This window comes from Pelobates fuscus, chromosome 2, assembly GCF_036172605.1.
Source record: "Pelobates fuscus isolate aPelFus1 chromosome 2, aPelFus1.pri, whole genome shotgun sequence".
Classification (NCBI taxonomy): Eukaryota; Metazoa; Chordata; class Amphibia; order Anura; family Pelobatidae; genus Pelobates; species Pelobates fuscus.
The window spans coordinates 152,469,918-152,488,986 of record NC_086318.1 but is presented as its reverse complement, the minus strand read 5'-3'; the positions used below and the strand labels follow the sequence as shown (position 1 = coordinate 152,488,986).

General features: G+C 44.8%; 1 protein-coding gene across 3 annotated transcripts in view; it reads left to right on the top strand.

Moving 5' to 3' along the window:
• The window catches only part of COPS7B (COP9 signalosome subunit 7B), a 37,971-nt gene that overhangs the window by 10,535 nt on the left and 8,367 nt on the right, over positions 1-19,069 (top strand). The gene's annotated exons all lie outside the window — the stretch shown is intronic.

Below are 19,069 nucleotides of genomic sequence, written 5' to 3'. Positions count from 1 at the left end.
GTAGTCCGAAGTCTTAAATCAATAAGTCTATTGAATAGAATATATGATACCGCTGTTTATGGGCAAGGTACAACAGTACCGGAGTTCTCAAGTAGACCAGTTTCTCTTGCACGAGGAAACTAAGCGACGATCCAATATCTTAGCATAGTCGTGTGAATATAAAAGAATAGAACAGTGATGGCGAACCTATGGCACGCGTGCCACAGGTGGCACGCCGGGCCCTCTCTGTGGGCACGTGGCCACAGGTTCGCCATCAATGCAGAGTAGACACCTGCCTGCCCAAAACGGCAGGCGCCTACTCTGCTTCTGTGTCGGGAGGCAGGGGGAGGGATCTGTGAGGCAGCTCCCCTGTCCTCCCGCACAATGCTGTGTGGAGCGTTGCCGAGCGTTACCATGGCAACGCTCCACACAGCATCGCGCGGGAGGACAGGGGAGCTGCATCACAGATCCCTCCCCCTGCAGTGCTTACCACCACCGGACCACCAGGGATGGCTCTTCCGCCCCCCCCCCCCCCCCCACTTCATTAAAAGTAGGGAGGGGGTGGGGGGTACTGTCACAGCACCCTTACCCCCTCAGAAGTACCCCTACCCTCCCCACAACAGTACCCCTATCCCCTCCAGCAGTACCCCTATCCCCTCCAGCAGTACCCCTATCCCCTCCAGCAGTACCCCTATCCCCTCCAGCAGTACCCCTACTCCTCCAGCAGTACCCCTACCCCCCACAAATAAATAAGTGCCTATCTAACCAACTCCATAACGGCAAAGTGGTGGTCAAAAACAGAAAAAAGAAAACATAACTGAAGCCATATGGCTAATCCTCCAATTACTCCGCTTGGTAATGTCTCTATTGTTCAGACTCTAGCATCAGATGTGGCATTATCCTGCATCAATAGGGCAGGTTGTTAGAGGGGAAGTTAAGAGGTGATTTTGCCTCTGTAGCCCTGGAAGGCAAGGAATTTTAGTTGGTCTATGTGGTCGCTAGTTCGTTTGCATAAGTTAGTGTTTGTAGTTGTACATCAGCATGTTCAGCTTAGGTCTAAATTAGAAATCAAGTCCTGTGCTGCAGCAGGAGTGTAAGACTTGTTTCCATGAGTAAATCAAAGTTTTGCAGGAAATAGGAGCTTGAGTTTTTTTTTTTTTTAAGGTGTTACAGATTAGAGAAAATTCGTACCTTTTGGATGCCACTTGTGTGGTGTACTCTTGGAATAGGAAAATCTTTAAGATGTGAATAATGATAGATCTTTGTCTTTTTACATTTGTGGTGAGATTCAGCATTGTTACTGATAAGGTGATCAGGTGGGAATAATGCATCCAATGTGGCAGGACTCAGCGGTGCTGGAAAGACTTCCTCTGTGTTGTTCTCGGGTTGTATGAAGGTGGATTTAAAGTGTTTGCTATGAATTTAGTTTTTAGTTTTGCCATGCTGGATAAACTTCTCCAGTGTTATAACATGATTTCTGGTTTAAACTAGGAGTCTAGTTTCTCTGATTCACTACATTTCTATGTTGTTATAATGGAAAAGGTTTAGAAGTTTCACCTAATATGAACCAATTACATCTGCAGTGAAAGTACACAGATATTTTGTCATGCGATGAACATTTCTGTTGAGCAATAAAGTAGAAAATAAACAATGAAACTGACTATGTACAGTTTCAGATGTGACTTTGCTAGTGTTATGATATCGAACTGAGCAGATAATTCGTTTTAAGGCATAGATTTTTCGCCTGTGTGCATTTTGACATGCTGAGTGCAAGAAGAACCTTGCTTATGCTGTAGATTAAAAGAACCAGCATAACACAGGGTCCGTTTCAGTAGATAGGCATATACTGCAGTTAGAGCTGGGCAAGCAAAAACTGGGTTTAATAGAAAGTCTAAATATGTCCAAATATGACAATTTGTGGGTAAAGTATTAAACTTAAATGTGACTACTAATTCTTATTGCTAAGTTTGATAAATCTGTCTCTCTCGTGTGTGTATATATAATATAATGTATAAAAAAATATATAAGTTGTACCTTGCACACAAGCTAACCTTGCTTAATCAGTCAAAACCGGGTGCATTACCAGGGCCAAATGTCCATAAATCCAAAAGTAGATGGCTGCACTCACGGAATATTCAGTTAAAATATAGCTTTTATTCCATATCCATAAAATCGACGTTTCAGTCCCTCTTGTGGACTTTCATCAGGATTAAAAAAATCATTAAACAACATTTTACTTATATAGGGATACAATTATTGAAATAAGTGTAATAACTCACCCCAGGTGTAAGTTTGGTGAAGTCCGGCGTTCTAGCCGTTGCATTGCGCCTGTGCGAGATAGTGCCCGCCCCCTTACGTGACGTGGTCACGTCATGACGCTTTCGTTAGTGCTACAATACGGAAGTGTATCAACCGTCACCATGGCAACCCTTTGCCGAGACCAAACCCGGTTAAAGTGCAAATGGCTGATGAATAGAGAGATAATATGTGATAAACATAAAATATAACGGTGCAACAATGCCTAGATGTAATCTAGTAATAGTGGATACGTGAAACAGTGAATTTATAATATGCTGAAAAGCAGTCTATATATGTGGCCATACTGTTCATCTAAGTCACTGCAGTATAGAAAGTGCTTATGTGCAAACAAAGTGCATGGTGCCTATAGTGCAAAGTTTTATAATGAAACTTTTAAAGTGACAAAACAATGTGACAAATATTAAAGTGAATTGATGAAGTGGCTCCTATATACAATTTTATATTTGCTATCAGTGAAATAATAACGTACCTCTATACATATGCATACTAAAATTATCACATAAAAAATTAAAAACTAAATAATACTACTGGTAATCGACACAAATCGCCAAACAATGGAGAAGGATCTCTACTATCCATATATATTGATAATTGCTACTCACATATACATATGCAACAAACTATTGTGCATTCCATCTCTGTACATTATTGATTATTACTTGATCTCCATTATTGGCTATTGTGTGTATAACCAGAATTGTAAAATATTAGAGCACATATACTGCATAGTATGTTCATAATCATATATTATGCAATCAGGGGCTAACGCAAATCTCATGCTTTACAAAAACGAATGTAGTGATAATGACTCATTCAGTCCCTTAGGAGAAACAGTGTCCAGCTCGTGTATCCAGTATGCCTCCCTATTGAGGAGTACCTTTCCTCTATCGCCCCCTCTTCTTGATAGCGGGATGTGGTCGATGGCCACAAATTTAAGTGCGGCTAAAGGGTGTCCACGTTCCAGAAAGTGTTTGGCCACTGGCTTATCCGATTGGCCATCCCTGTAGGCCAACCGTATGCTGGACCTGTGTCCCCTGATTCGCTCACACACAGCCGTTTCAGTTTTTCCCACATAGCAAAGTCCACACGGACAATTCAATTTATATATCACGTGTGTTGTCTTACACGTTATTGTGAATTTGATGGTGTACACTTTATTATTGTGTGGATATATATATATATATATATATAATTATAATGTGAAGCTCTGATGTTCTCGACCATCCTGCATCTTTTTTTTTGTAAATCTTTCTTTTATTATGGCACATGCGTTATGGGGTACAGAATAAAGAGAGGAGGCAATGTGGGGTAACACACGTTAATGACATCAAGAAGACATTTAGTGCACTCCGAAGAAAGATTGCCACATTTTTTGTGTTTTAAAACATCATGGGAACAGTATAAAGATACAATCTTGGTAACTATAACGAGTTAGGTTAAGTTAAAGAGAGTAATTACTGCTTAACAGTGTTTATGGAGTATGCATATTCATCCAAACATTACTAGCCTGTTTGAGAATGGCTAAGTTTTTAACTCTTATTGTACGGTAAGATTAGGCACGCTTTGTAGTTGCTAACAATCGGTAGATATCACACAGCATCAACAACATATATAGACATGACATATATAGATACCACTTCGCTGAACTGTAAGGTAGATGCTAGAGTAACTAAAATCTGGCTAACGTTTTGGTCAATTGCTGAAATGCAGTGAGAGGGTTAATAAAAGGAGTATTCAACATTTGTAAGCATTACTAAGCATACTCGTTGTGTTAATGCTAGTGAAAGGCTCTGAAAGCAGGTCAGAAGGTATACATGTCCACTAGTATATGAAAGTCATACGTTGAGGTAACGTTGGCGGCTCTAAGCGGCCACACAAGTACAGCAGTGTTAGGGTATCCCAAGTCCTGTTCGGTGTCTAGGCTGGTGGCTGGAGTGTGGGCTGTTGAGACACTTCACCCGATGCCACTACGGTGCTTCCAGAGGCAGACCACCCCGTGGCCCGGCGCGGTGCTCTCAGCAACGTGTCTGCCCGGATTCTCCTGATTCCCTGCTCTCCGCCTGCATTTTCCGGGTGTATGGAGTCTGGGGACCCTGTGTCTTCGGCCCGAGGCCTTAGTAGGGGTTCTTGCCACATGTCCATTGACCCCATCAACAAGGTCGTGGGCCCAAGGATTTGCCATAGCTTGGCTGTCCCCTCGGGTGTATGGGTGGCGTGGGGAGGTTATCTCCTGACGAACCCCCAGCTCGGAAGAAGAGCGTGTGGCCCCTTTGGTGGCTAGGTGCGCTTGGCGGTGTGTCTGGAATGTGCTCAGGAGCTTGTTTGGGTCGGGTTCTACCTCCGCCCCATGATTGCCGACATGGTTTGGCAAGGCCTCGCTTAGGCTCCACGTGGGACCCAGCCGTGGAGCTCCGTTAGGGTCCGCTGGTGCCGCCGGGTGGCAGACAGGTCGGACAAACTGGTGGGGGTTATTCTTGGGTGCGGGGGTGTGAGTGCCGGAGTCCGGTGAACTCAGTGTGCTCTTGGGCCCAGATGATTTTTGGCTTTGTTTCCGTTGGGGGGCCGCCTTTGCTTTCCGTGAGGGGATCACACATATACGGCGCCGGGTAGCCAGGCGGATCCAGGCCGCCATCTCTCTTAACTCTCGCTTGTACGGCTGTCTCCGGGTATCGTGCCCCCTCCACATGCGTGTGCATAGCCGGTGGAAGAACTCCAGGGCGTCTCTGGGTGGCTTAATAAGTGTGGGGTTGGTCCTGGGTTGCGTCCGTGCCTCCAGTTCAGCAAGGCCTAGTCGGTCTCGCTTAGGTGTGGGTGGCGACGACTGGTCTGACCGCTGTGTGGGGATGATCGCCCCCTGCGAGGACCGGGATGTCCCCCGCCGGTCCAGGGGGGGGGGGGGGTAGCATGGCTGAGGTGAAGTCTGGTTCGTGAGCGCATTCCGCGCCAGGGGATCGGCCGCCTCCCCGGGCCTCAGGCTCCGCACCTGTGCAGGCCGCATGGCCGTTGTAGATTTTTCAGAGTCCCTCCGGTGTCGGACAGGTATCGTTTTGTTTGTGTGGTTGCGCTGTGTCTATTTCCAGGCACCGTGGGTTGCTGTGGTTATCGTGTCGATCAGAATCAGCGTGTTTATGCTCTGTATAGAGAGAGCTCTCGAAGTGTGCGACCGGCCATCTTGGCTGTCAGGCCCCGCCCCCCATCCTGCATCTTTAATTGCATTCTCACCCTGTTCTGTAGAAATTTTTTTTATTCAAAACTTGGTTTAGAAAGATTGTTTTCTATCTGAATCCAATCTCCTATAGTGGCTGCATGTTCTACCTTCTACACTGTTGCTATTAATGTGTGATACGTTTATATTTTTTTTTTAATTCTTTGTTTTATTGAGGTATGACATTTATAAAACAGGTTTGCAAGAGAATGTATGTAAAAAAATTGATCTACAATTTCACAAAAGTGAGATGAAAACATTCCAGTTTATCGAAACCTCATTTGTGTTACTTGTGATACACGAGTAATCTATTTAATCGTGTAAGTCAGCTGTCAAGTCTAGCTGTTTGAGTTAAGCTATAGGTGTATGGTGGCCCAACTGGGTAGCTAGTGTCAGGTCAATTGGAGTGGTCGGTAGGTTTGAGGCAAGACCTTATCCAGGCGTTTTCCCTGCTATGGGGCATTCTACATGGTGTGCAGCAATGATCAGTGCTCTATGGAGTCCTCCACCCCACATGCGGTAGATGTGTTGAGAGGATTTCAGTCAGAGACTACTCTGGTGTTGTTTGGTTCACCAGTAGTGATGATTTGTCAGAGATTGTGTAGGCTTATTGCTTCTCACTAGTGAAAAGGTCTCGCTAAATGGTGCCGAGGCCCATCGAGAGGAGAAAATTGGGGCTGGTTGGCTAATGTATCTGTGTTGTGTGTGGTTCCAACAGAACTTAAAAGATAAAGAAAAGGGTGCGGGGGGAGGGGCCGGGCGGCCATGCTAGCAGGCTGCAAGTCACTACGGCTCCTGGGGAATCCAGCTAATATTGGGCGTAAGCCCACTTAACTCAGCCTGAAAACACCCGGGAACTCGTGACACAAGATCCTGGAGTGTCCCGGTGCAGCTAGATCACCTGATATCGGGTGGTACTGGGTCCCGGTGAGATGCTTTGGGGCTTGGGGACTGAGGCCTACCCGGGAGGGGAGTGGAGCAGACGGCCGCTGCCTCGCTTTCCATCCCGGCTGAAATGAATCACAACGCTGCTGGGGCCCTCCCGGACCCGTTCACCCCCCCCCCTGGACCGGTGGGGGTTATCCCGGTCCTCACCAGGCAGGCAAACTCCTCTAAGGCGCACCTGGGTCACTCTGCGCTGACTGCCAACGACTATCACGCGGCCTCAACAACATGGCCGAACGAGATAAGACTTCCCCACAGGCCGCTGGAGGTGGGCTGTGCAGGCCGTGCCAATGACCCCACACACCACACAGCTGAATCTGTGAACACCCTCAGCATGCAACTGAGGTGGGGATGAGAAGATGGCAGCCTACAACTCTACTGCCTACTCGTACTGCAAACTCAGCACATGCCCCAAGCGAGAACACCTTACCCCGGCCTCCTATTAACGAGACCGTAGCAGGGGGAAGGCCCGGAAAAGATACCACCTTGTAACAGCTCATTCACACCGCTACTCATACCTGGACATTGTGAACTGGACAGCACAACACCCGTACTTACCCTCTGATCGGGTAACACGACCATGCCTGTGAAAAGGTTGCCTATCAACACCACGCACGACACAAGCAACGACGACTGCCCTAACTCCTCACGACGGAAGACATGAAAGGCACTCACCGCAGACAGCCTCACCAAGAGACACTCTGGCGGCATGCACCGCCACACGGACATAAACGCTAGTAAAGGTACAGCCCAACCGGCTTTACATAGAGGTCTTTTCCACCCTGATTACCGCAGATGACGACCCAGTGTACCGCGATCTGCCTGGTGGCATTTCATCTCATTTCATTTCGTGACATTTTATTTCATTTTATTTTATTTTATCTTCTTCAAAGCTACTCACCAAGATCCAGCCTGATTATCTTATATTATCTAATACTGTACTTTTATGTTTTTATAAGCTTATACAGCACTCACTAGGCATATGATCAGATAGCCTGTTCCCAATTACTTTAACATTGACTCATATGTTTGCCTAATGCTTTACTCGTTTAATAACTAACTCTGCTGACACTCATGCTTCACCGGCTTGTCTCACACTCACTCATGTATACGTAGCTTATATAGATCACATGATATGTTATGTTATATACGCTATAGACGTGTCTGATTCCCCTATGACCTAGCTACCTACCGTATATACTAGAGTATAAGCCGACCCGAATATAAGCCGAGGCCCCTAATTTTATCCCAAAAAACTGGGAAAACTTATTGACTCGAGTATAAGACTAGGGTGGGAAATGCAGCAGCTACTGGTAAATTTCTAAATAAAATTAGATCCTAAAAAAAATATATTAATTGAATATTTATTTACAGTGTGTGTATAATGAATGCAGTGTGTGCGTATGTGTGTGTGTATGAGTGCAGCGTGTGTGTATGAGTGCAGCGTGTGTGTATGAGTGCAGCGTGTGTGTATGAGTGCAGCGTGTGTGTATGAGTGCAGCGTGTGTGTATGAGTGCAGCGTGTGTGTATGAGTGCAGCGTGTGTGTGCATGAATGCAGTGTGTGTGTGCATGAATGCAGTGTGTGTGTGTATGAATGCAGTGTGTGAATGCAGTGTGTGCAGGGCCGGTGCAAGGATATTTGCCGCCGTAGGCAAAAAATTTTTTGCCGCCCCCTCCCCCCCCCCATATGTCCTGACTTCCCCTCCTCCTCCCTCAGTGGTCCTTACCTCCCCACCCCCGTGTTCCTTCACCCCCCCCCCCCCAGTGGTCCTGACTCACCCCTCCCCTAGTGGTCCTTACTTCCCCCTCCCCTCCCATAGTGGTCCTTACTTCCCCCTCCCCTCCCATAGTGGTCCTTACTTCTCCCACCCCCTCCCTCTCATAGTGGTCCTTATCCCCCTTCTCCCTCCCATAGTGGTCCTTATCCCCCCCCATCCCTCCCATAGTGGTCCATATACCCCCCCTCCCTCCCATAGTGGTCCTTATACCCCCCCTCCCTCCCATAGTGGTCCTTATACCCCCCCTCCCTCCCATAGTGGTCCTTATCCCACCCCCTCCCTCCCATAGTGGTCCTTATACCCCCCCTCCCTCCCATAGTGGTCCTTATACCCCCCTCCCTCCAATAGTGGTCCTTATCCCCCCCCTCCCTCCCATAGTGGTCCTTATCCCCCCCCTCCCTCCCATAGTGGTCCTTATCCCCCCCTCCCTCCCATAGTGGTCCTTATACCCCCCCTCCCTCCCATAGCGGTCCTTATACCCCCCTCCCTCCCATAGTGGTCCTTATACCCCCCCTCCCTCCCATAGCGGTCCTTATACCCCCCTCCCTCCCATAGTGGTCCTTAACCCACCCCCAACCTCCCATAGTGGTCCTTATACCCCCTCCCCCCCCCCCCCCCTCCCATAGTGGTCCTTATACCCCTTTTTTTGTTATTATTAATTTTTTTTTATTCTTATTATTTTTATATTATTATTTCTTATTTTATTTATATATTTTTTTTTTTCGTCCCCCCTCCCTGCTTGATATATGGCAGGGAGGGGGGCTCTCCTCCCCTGGTGGTCCAGTGGCAGTTCAGTGGGGGGGAGAGGGGTGCTGGCAGAGCTGTACTTACCTGTCCTGCAGCTCCTGTCAGCTCTCTCCTCCTCTGCGCCGTCCGTTCTGCTCTTCTGTCAGCTTACACTGTAAGTCTCGCGAGAACCGCGGCTCTCGCGAGATTTACACTGGGAGCTGACCGAGGTGCTGACCGGATGGCGCAGAGGAGGAGAGAGCTGACAGGAGCTGCTGTGAAGGTAAGTTACAGCTCTGACAGCCCCCCTCTCCCCCCAGTCTGTATTATGGCAATGCAAATTGCCATAATACAGACCTTGACTCGAGTATAAGCCGAGTTGGGGTTTTTCAGCCCAAAAAATGGGCTGAAAAACTCGGCTTATACTCGAGTATATACGGTAATTTCAAAAATGTGTGCAGTGACCCTCTATGCCTTAAAAGTGTTCATATGTGTACTTTACCTATCTTGTATCTGCTGTTGAGGCATGGCAAAAGCTTGTGTTATATATTTGCACCACAAAAATAAAGAATTAAAAAAAAAGATAAAGAAAAGGGTAACAAAGGAACATAACAATGTAGTGAAGCATAATGCAGGTATATCTGGATCAGTTCAGGTCGGGGGTCCTAGCCTCTTGTCTCCTCTGGGAATGAAGGGTTTTGTTCTTTCAGGGTCCCATATGTGTGGGGTAGTAGGGTTCACGGGAGTCTACGCTCTGATAGGGATCCCGAATGCCTGCAGGATAGTGTCAGCTTCGGATATATATATACCGTATATACTCGAGTATAAGCAGAGTTTTTCAGCCCATTTTTTGGGGTGAAAAACCCCAACTCGGCTTATACTCGTGTCAAGGTCTGTATTATGGCAATTTGCATTGCCATAATACAGACTGGGGGGAGAGGGGGGCTGGCAGAGCTGTAACTTACCTTTCCTGCAGCTCCTGTCAGCTCTCTCCTCCTCCGCGCCGTCCGGTCAGCACCTCGGTCAGCTCCCAGTGTAAATCTCGCGAGAGCCGCGGCTCTCGCGAGATTTACACTGGGAGCTGACAGAAGAGCAGAACGGACGGCGCAGAGGAGGAGAGAGCTGACAGGAGCTGCAGGAAGGTAAGTAACAGCTCTGCCAGCCCCCCTCTCCCCCCCACTGAACTGCCACTGGACCACCAGGGAAGGAGAGCCCCCCTCCCTGCCATATATCAAGCAGGGAGGGGGGACGAAAAAAAAAATATATAAATAAAATAAGAAATAATAAAAAAATAATAATAATAAAAATTAAAAAAATTTATAATAACAAAAAAAGGGGTATAAGGACCACTATGGGAGGGGGGGGGGGTATAAGGACCACTATGGGAGGGGGGGGGGGTATAAGGACCACTATGGGAGGGGGTGGGATAAAGACCACTATGGGAGGGAGGGGGGGTATAAGGACCACTATGGGAGGGAGGGGGGGTATAAGGACCCCTATGGGAGGTGGTGGGATAAGGACCACTATGGGAGGGAGGGGGGGTATAAGGACCACTATGGGAGGGAGGGGGGGTATAAGGACCACTATGGGAGGGAGGGGGGGTATAAGGACCACTATGGGAGGGAGGGGGGGTATAAGGACCACTATGGGAGGGGGTGGGATAAAGACCACTATGGGAGGGAGGGGGGGTATAAGGACCACTATGGGAGGGAGGGGGGGGTATATGGACCACTATGGGAGGGATGGGGGGGGATAAGGAACACTATGGGAGGGAGAAGGGGGATAAGGACCACTATGAGAGGGAGGGGGTGGGATAAGGACCACTATGGGAGGGGAGGGGAGGGTAAGGACCACTAGGGGAGGGGAGGGTAAGGACCACTAGGGGAGGGGAGGGTAAGGACCACTAGGGGAGGGGAGGGTAAGGACCACTAGGGGAGGGGAGGGTAAGGACCACTAGGGGAGGGGAGGGTAAGGACCACTAGGGGAGGGGAGGGTAAGGACCACTAGGGGAGGGGTGAGTCAGGACCACTGGGGGGGGGGGGGAGTGAAGGAACACGGGGGTGGGGAGGTAAGGACCACTGAGGGAGGAGGAGGGGAAGTCAGGACATATGGGGGGGGAGGGGGCGGCAAATATCCTTGCACCGGCCCTGCACACACTGCATTCACACACTGCATTCATGCACACACACACACACACTGCACTCATACACACACGCTGCACTCATACACACACACATACGCACACACTGCATTCATTATACACACACTGTAAATAAATATTCAATTAATATATTTTTTTTAGGATCTAATTTTATTTAGAAATTTACCAGTAGCTGCTGCATTTCCCACCCTAGTCTTATACTCGAGTCAATAAGTTTTCCCAGTTTTTTGGGATAAAATTAGGGGCCTCGGCTTATATTCGGGTCGGCTTATACTCGAGTATATACGGTAAAAAAAAAAAAATTGTGATGCCCTCGTTGGTCACCGTCAGGTTTCTTGGTAATGTCCATCTGTATTCAATGCCAGCAGCTCTCATTTGGCTGGTCACCTGTGTCAGTGATTGTCGCGATACCAGTGTGTTGCGGGTCAGGTCTTGGAAGAAGGTGAGTTGGGTGGTTTCGAATTTAAGCAGGGTTCGTCTGCGTACCGCAGCCATGATTCGATTTGTAGTGACAGAGCACCATCGGATTAAAACTTGTGAGGGTGTAGGCGGTGCTTGCCTCGGTTTTGGGTTTCGAACGAAACCGTTAAGGGTAGCTTCTTTGCTTGTGCGTGTGGCATAAGGGAAGGTAGTGAGGCTGTTCTGTGGTGTCATGTTTGTGCGTCTGTGGCGGTCTTCTGCCAGGTCAGCCCTGGTTGTTAAGGAAGTGTGGAAAGCCTACCTTAAGCCCTGCACCTCCTGCTTCAGGTCTAGGATGTCTTCCTCAGAGGCCTGTGTACGTGCCGTTACTGCAGTTATTTCAGTCCTGAGCAATTCCAGATCTGCCACGTGGAGCGGTCTCATTTCATGTAATAGATCCGCAATATCTTGCTTGGTGGCCAGAGTCTGGTTTTGCCTTCCCGACAGCACCCGCTGTAAAGGCTTGCTTAGGGATGCCCCTGTCATTTCCTCCGCTGATGACTCTGAACCGTTCATGCTCCCAGTGCGGTCTGTTGGGGTTGCAGTCTTTGTGGTGGTGGAGTGCTGTAACATGGCGCTTATTTCTTGGAAGTCTTTACTTGCGCCTGGTTGTGGTTTTTGTAATCTTCTCCCCTGGTGTCGATGTGTCGGTGAGATGCCGTGAGGTCAGTATTGTGTTGGCTCCGGCAGTTCTGGGATTTCCAGCGCAGCCCATGCGGTGTGGAACTCGAGGTAGGCCCCAGATCGCCTGCAGAGTTTCCTATTCGAATGCGGTAACAAGAACGGTATCTGCCTATCGCTCGCCCCTAATTGGTATCGGAGTAGATGATTTTGCTCTTAAATGGCACCGATTAGATCTGATTGTTAACTCAGTATCAGGAGCTTCAAGAAGTTGCAGCCATTCCGCTCAAGCGCTAGGCTCCGCCCCATGATACGTTTATTTTGTCATGTTATCTAAGCTATGCATATTAAAGGGACACTATAGTCACCAAAACAACTTTAGCTTAAAGCGACACTGTAGGCACCCAGACCATTTCAGCCCATTAAAGTGGTCTGGGTGCCTACTCCCATCACCTTTAACCCTGGAAGTGTAATTATTGCAGTTTTTATAAAATGCAATAATTACCTTGCAGGGTTAGGTCGTCCTCCTAGTGGCTGTCTACCAGACAGCAGCTAGAAGGACTTCCGGCTTCTTAGACAACTTTTGGTCGTCTAAACGAAGCTGGACGTCCTCATGCTCTGCATTTAATAACGCTTTCCTATAGGGAGGTCTAATGCTCGCGGCCATTGCTGCGCATGCGCATTAGGTCTACCCCGCTGGCTCAATACTCTGCCATTTAGGCATTAAATCACTTTCTGCTAATGTAGCCCTAGCCACACCTCACCTGGCTGTGACTGACTGTCTGCATGAAACAAAAATATGGTTTCATTTTAATCAGGTGTTCACTTTAGAAGCTTTTATCGCGTGTTTTGTGAATTGAACTTTAATTACACAAAGGGAGGCTTCTGTAGGGTCTGTCAAGCTATTGACAAAAACATAAATTTGGTGAGGTGGGATCCCTCACTCAAAAAAGGCTTGCCGCAACTCCTAAAATAATAATTTTGACTGAGAGGCTGAATCAGGACTAATATTATTATTATTATTATTATTATTTTATTTTTATTGCCATTTATATATCGCCAACAGATTCCGTAGCACTTTACAATATTATCCGAGGGGGGATTTAACTATAACTAGGACAATTACAAGAAAACTTATAGAAACGATAGGTTCAAGAGGACCCTGCTCAAGCGAGCTTACATTCTATAGGATTAAGAATTAACTCCTCGGTGCTGGACTTTTCCCAAAATATTTTTTTTTAAAACAAAAAAAAAAATGTATAGCTTGGAGGAAAGACGAGACAGAGGGGATATGATAGAAACATTTAAATACATAAAGGGAATCAACACAGTAAAGGAAGAGACTATATTTAAAAGAAGAAAAACTACCACAACAAGAGGACATAGTCTTAAATTAGAGGGACAAAGGTTGAAAAATAATATCAGGAAGTATTACTTTACTGAGAGGGTAGTGGATGCATGGAATAGCCTTCCAGCTGAAGTGGTAGAGGTTAACACAGTAAAGGAGTTTAAGCATGCGCGGGATAGGCATAAGGCTATCCTAACTATAAGATAAGGTATTTAGAAAATTGGGCAGACTAGATGGACTGAATGGTTCTTATCTGCCGTCACATTATATGTTTAAACATTAAAAATGTACAATGCACTGTTTCAAATTATTACGCACAGTAAGTTTCAAAACACTTTATAGGTTGTAAAGAACTGAAAATTGTCATTTGATGTGTTTGCAGCATATTTACTGAAATCAAAAGCTATTTCAATCAAACTTATAACAACATTTTAACTGTTTAAACATTTTAACAGGTCACGTTACATTTTATCATAGGACCCCTTATTTGATAGCAGCTTTACAAGTCTTGCATCCATTGAACTTGTGAGTTTTTGGACAGTTTCTGCTAGAATTTGTTTACAATTTGTCAGAATAGCCTCCCAGAGCTGCTGTTTGGATGTAAACTGACCCCCACCCTCATAGATATTTTGCTTGAGGATGCTCCAAAGGTTCTCAATATGATTGAGGTCAGGGGAGGATGGAGGCCACACCATGACTTTCTCTCCTTTTATCCCCATAGCAGCCATTGATGCAGAGGTATTCTTTGCAGCATGAGATGGTGCATTGCCATGCATGAAGATGATTTTATTACGGAAAGCATAGTTCTTCCTTCTGTACCAGGGAAGAAAGTAGTCAGTCAGAAACTCCACATACTTTGCAGAGGTCATCTTTACACCTTCGGGGACCCTAAAGGGGCCGTCCAGCTCTCTTCCCATGATTCCGGCCCAAAACATGACTCCACCACCACCTTGCTGACATCGCAGCCTTGTTGGAACAGGGTGGCCGTCTGCCAACCATCCACTACTCCATCCATCTGGACCACCCAGGGTTGCACGGCACTCATCAGTGAACAGGACTGTTTGAAAATTAGTCTTCATGTATTTTTCTGCCCAATGCAACAGTTTCTGCTTGTGAGCATTAGTTAGTGGTGGCCGAATAGAAGGTTTATGCACAGTTGCAAGACTCTAGAGGACTCTACACCTTGATGTCCGTGGGACTCCAGAGGCACCAGCAGCTTCAAATATCGGTTTGCTTCTATGTAATGGTATTTTAGCAGCTGCTCTCTTGATCCGATGCATGGATCTGGCAGAAATCTTCTTCAATGTGCTTTTATCTGCACAAACCAGTCTGTGCTCTGAATCAGCCACAAATCTCTTAATAGTGCGATGATCACGTTTAAGTTTTCGTGAAATATCTAATGTTTTCATACCTCGTCCAAGGCATTGAACTATTTCACTCTTTTCGGCAGCAGAGAGATCCTTTTTCTTCCCCATATTACATGAAAATGGTGCTCTGTTTAATAATGTGGTAATTAGTAGTTTTTCCTTAAATTGGGCTCACCAGGCAATCTAATTAACACAGGTGGCCGAGATTATTTTCCGTGATCAAAGAGCCCTGAGACATAATGCCATCCATGAGTTAAACTGAAAAACAAAATATTTAATCTTTGTGACACTTAAATGGAATTTGCATAATAATTTGGAACAGGGTGTAGTGTCCCTTTAACCCCTTAAGGACACATGACATGTGTGACATGTCATGATTCCCTTTTATTCCCGAAGTTTGGTGCTTAAGGGGTTAAAAGGAGATCATACCATTGAATAGAATATTAAGTCTCCTATAAATTCTTTAAAATAAAGATTTAGCAATTGATGTCACAATCCGCACGGCCATGGCACATATTTCATTGGCCCTGGAAAAAAAACGAAACATTATTTCTGTTTCTCTCTTCCAATTTTGTTGTATCTTTGCTTATTTAAAAGTGCATAGAGCAAAGCTTATAAAGCAATCATTTCCAAGACAATGTGGATTTCTGTTTAATTTTATATTTCAGACTTTGTAAACTAATTTTTAAAGGAACACTATAGTGTTAGGAATACAAACCAGCACTCGTCTTACTACAATACAATACTGCCTCCAATACAATACTTTTCCATAGGAAAGCTTTAGGAGGCTTTTGTGCATGCGCAACAAAATCGTGTGCTGCCCCAGTCAGCATCTCCTCATAGCGTTGCATTGAATCAGTGTGTCTCCATGGGGAGCATTCGGCATCACCATGCAGAACGTGGAGACACTGTACTTAAAGCTGTAGTGGTCCTGGTGGCTATAGTGTTCCTTTAAATATAAGGCAATAAGGATGATACTACAATACTTAGAAGTGACTGCTCCTCTGTAAAAGCATTTAGTTTGTTTTATTATCTTAACCTTTCACGATATTAGTGGCATTTTGAATTTTCCATAACTTATTTATGCGTATAAATATATTCTCATCAGAACCAGGTGGGATCTTCAAAGTAAATGGTGTGGTATGAAGCATAGTTGAATTAATTTAATTTTTATTTGTACTTATGGGATTTTGATTATATTAATGGAATAATAAATTAAGGTTTCAATTAAGGTATTTGTATGTGACATATTATTCTTGAAAGGAATAAAGATTTTATTTTTTTTGTGTGTGGATAGTGTACACATTTCAACTTTGGAAATTTTCAAATATTGGAAAATAAGCTTGTTAGTCCTAAATGTGACTGGCACAGATGGGTCATTACATGAGGACTGGGTGAAACAGTGTATGAATGTGTTTTCCTTTGTTGAGCTGTTAAGTGTTTTGTATTTATGGCAACTTTCACTTTTTCCATCTTTTCTGTCAGGCAAGTTCTTTTCCATTTTATGGTTTTCACTGGTCTAGTAAATGAGGTTATATAACTGAGCCGGAGAATTGAGGGTGAGTCTGTAAGGATCCACACATAGGGATAAATGACTAACATTTTGTGTGCAAGAGGGGCTTTTGTTAAATTCCCATATGGTGATCATGGAGAGCAATGGCCGCAACTGGGAGTACGTAGTAGAGTTTATTTTATTTTTTTCTTTTCCTATCTTGGAAAAAATAGTTCACTTGTCTGAATGACCAGTTCTGTGGCAACAACACAATTTCCCACTGTTTAAAAATTGTCTATTCACAGTAAAGTATATGAACAAAGGTTAAAAAAAAAAAAAAAATTAAAAAGATATACCGTGAGTTAGAGCCGCCATGCTTGGTAAAGAAAAACTGTTGCTTTTCTATTTTTGACTCATGGGGAAATGATGTGTGTGTACATGTGCTGACATCATCTTTCTGTGACTATTTGTATATGGTCACAGGCTTTTCAGAGAGTAGTCAGACAATTTGCATTGAGTGTCAGGCTTTGCTAGTAAAGACACTGAATGAAGCACTATCTATATATTGTATATCTATAGATACATTATAGATCTAATATTTCACAATGAATAGATAAATTACCTCGAAAGTGATGGTTAAATCATTTGCAAACTTTGTCATTACTTCCTTGAAGGATCACAAAATCTAGGAGCTACTTGGTGAATGTATTGTTGGACTGGTATGCAACAATATCCTGTCACCTGCTGATGCCAGTGTGTTCTGACTACAGATATCTAATATTTCCCTGCTTCATGGGCTTAAACATCTAATTGTTTTGTGCTGAGATCAGATGCCTGGTTGCAGTCTCAGATCAGTTATTGCTGGACTGCCTCATTCATGAAGCCTCTCGCAAAAGCCCCCCTCCAGTTCTACCTTATGATAATGACCTTAAAACGATCATGGCATAGTTCTGCAGTGATCATATCACTGAGGGAACTCCCAGGGTAATTGTGGTGATGTTTTACTGATGAGGCATACAGTAGTTGATGGGTCTCTCCTTGAGATAAGAAGATGTGTTGCTTGGAAATTCTTTAAAATATCCAACATACAATGGGTGAGGAGAGTGACTCAAATAAAATATATCGTAAAAAATTTTAATTATTGAAATCTTTCGTTAAAAAAAGATTGATATAGAAGCAATTTCGCACAGTAAACTAAATTGTACAGATACTCATGTATTGCTCTAATTTTTTTTTTTTACAATAATCTAGTCTGTGCTAAAAGCTAATTAGCATAATAAAAAAATGTAAAAAAAACAAGCAATGTTAGTGCCCCCTTTAAAGGAGACACAAACATGTATTCCTGACCCTATTGTGCTTAAACCATTGGATTGGATTGGCTCAAATTGGCATGGGGCCTTGGCCAATCAGGACCTCCTCATAGAGGTGCATTAAATCAATGCATCTCTATGAGGAAACTTTAGTGTCCCCATGCAGAGCGTGGGGACACTGATCGGCAGTGCTGCTTTTTCGGCAGCACTAAGAAGGCAGTGTTTACATGAAAAAAACGCCTGAAAGTCAATAGGTCAGCACTCTAATGTACTGCCTTTTTTTTCCTCTCCAAGATTTGCCCGGCTCTTATTCCTCTCATACTCTTTTCCGCAGTAGGTGGACTATCTCTCTCCTTGATAGGCCTCTTTCTAAAAAAAGATTGAGATTGATGGGTTCTATTATCGCCAGGCGACTCCTTAGAGAGAAATCTATGTTTATTATGATTTGCACATTTTGTGCAAATATGTGAACATTCCTATACATGCTTTATATGCAGTGGTTATAGTCGATGGGCTCATAATTCAAACCTTTGAGGGAAGTCTGCTAGATGTACTTGGGCAACACAAAACTGAAAAAAGTGAAAGACTTAACTTCTTCCCCCCCAGAAATCTGAAACCATGAAATGCATTTGTTTTATTTGGGGACTGTGAAAACATTTGCTGGGCTGCCCTTCTAAGAAGAATTACTGTACTATCTCTTAAAAGGAACACTATAGTCACCTAAACAACTGTGTATAGTGTATAGATCATGCCCCTCAGGTTTCACTTCTAATTCACTGCCATTTAGGAGTTAAATCACGTTGTTTCTGTTTATGCAGCCATTGCCACACTTCCCTTGGCTCTGATTGACACAGCCTGCATGAAAAAAACTGGTTTCACTTTCAATCAGATGTAATTTACCTTAAAATGTTTATCTCTTGCTCTGTAAATTGAACTTTAATCGCATACAGTAGACTCTTGCAGGGTCTAGCAAGCTATTAATATAGCGGGGATAAGAAAATCTAAATTAAATAGAACTTGCAAAAAGGAAGGATAAACATTAGATGACTCTTTACAGGAAGTGTTTAGGAAGGCTGTGCAAGTAACATGCAGGGAGGTGTGACTAGTGTTAATAAACAAAGTGATTTAACTCCTAAATGGCAGATAATTGAGCATTGAGACTGCATAGGCATATTCTATACACCAAAACTGTTTAATTAATTGACCCTTATAGTCAACCAGACCACTTCAGCTCAATGAAGTGGTCTGGGTGCCAGGTCCCCCAGGTTTTAACCCTTCAGAGAAACTGCTATGTTTACATTGCAGAGTTAATCCAGCCTCTAGTGGCTGTTTTCCTGACAGCCGCTAAAGGCGCTTC